A 1,510-nucleotide genomic window follows, 5' to 3' on the forward strand; every position below is an offset into this window, starting at 1 on the left:
AAAAAATTAAAAGAAAAATGAATAAATTTCATAATGACGTACGTAAGAAGTGACTTCACTATCAAAATTTTGAGAATAAAGGGGAGTATTTCTATGTTGCCATGTTGGTTACTTGGGTATGGACAAATATATGATATGCTATGCTATAAAATGCACTTTTGAACTCGAGGGATTTGAACCAGATTTGCTATTAACAATTTGTTGGATTCCAAATTCCAAAGAAAAGTTGTCCTGCTGATTTTGAGACAACATTCTGCATCCAGCTCATAGGAGGACGACAATATTTTTTTTTATCAATAATGGTTAATTTGTTAGTTTTAGTAGAAAACAATAATTTATTTTGATTAAAAAAAAAACAATTTGTTTAGAACTGGCTTACCAATCAATGGCCACTGTAAGGATCGAGGTTTATTTGAATTTCGCCATGTTATGGGATGCATTTTCAAGCTTTTTAAATTAAAAAATGGCTTTTGCTATATTCATTCTCTTTAAAAAAAAAAAAATAACAACAATAGTCAACTATCTGTTATAAAATTCTGTTTCTTTAGGTCCCATACTACTTGTTATTATCATATTTATTCCTTTTCCTGTAAAAATAATTTTTTATTTTATTATATTTTCGGTAATTGATTGAAGAATAATTCAATAAATTATCAATTTAAATATCATTAAACCTGGTATTAATTATTGAAATGAATTTAAAATAATTACATATTTCTAAAAAATAAAACTTACGCTTACATTTCAACTAAAATGAAATAATTTATTTATATAAACATGTTGTCTGATATTTTTGCACCAATATTATGCTGAAAATGTTTCTCAAACATTTCCTTTAGATCTCAAGTGAATTATACACTCATGTTGGAAATTTAGCTACCCTTAATTCGGCCCTCAAACACATAAATCAAGTGACAAAATATATAAAAATATTATCACGAGTTGAAGATTTTAATCTATAAAGATAATTTTTGTCATTTAGATTCTTATTTGTATAAGGTGTTTTGATCAAAATAATATTTCATTCTCACAGTTTTCATATCAATACAATCATTAAGACAATTATTAGGTCTCTATTTGACCCTCAAATGTATGAATCAAGTGGAAAAATATAAAAAAAAATTACTATTACTAAAAGTTTAATATTTCAATCCATTAGAATAACTGTTGTCAATTAGATTCTTATTTGTATAAGGTATTTTAGTTAAAATAATATTTTATTCTCATGTTTTAGTTAAATATTTAACTAAATTATATTTATATTAAGTATTTAAACATATGCAATTTTCTTAAATCTTATTCTCCATAAATTATATTTTTATCATTTAATATATATAAATTAGTGAACTATATGAATCAAAACAAGATAAATACGATGGACTAACAGATAATTTTTAAATGAAAAAAAACAGTTTCAAATACACAAAAAAAATTAAATAAATAAAAAACCAAACAAAAATGGTTAATTTTAAATAAAAAATAAACTTCACGCGCTGCAGTAGAGCCACTG

Source organism: Glycine max, chromosome 14 (genome assembly GCF_000004515.6).
Source record: "Glycine max cultivar Williams 82 chromosome 14, Glycine_max_v4.0, whole genome shotgun sequence".
Classification (NCBI taxonomy): Eukaryota; Viridiplantae; Streptophyta; class Magnoliopsida; order Fabales; family Fabaceae; genus Glycine; species Glycine max.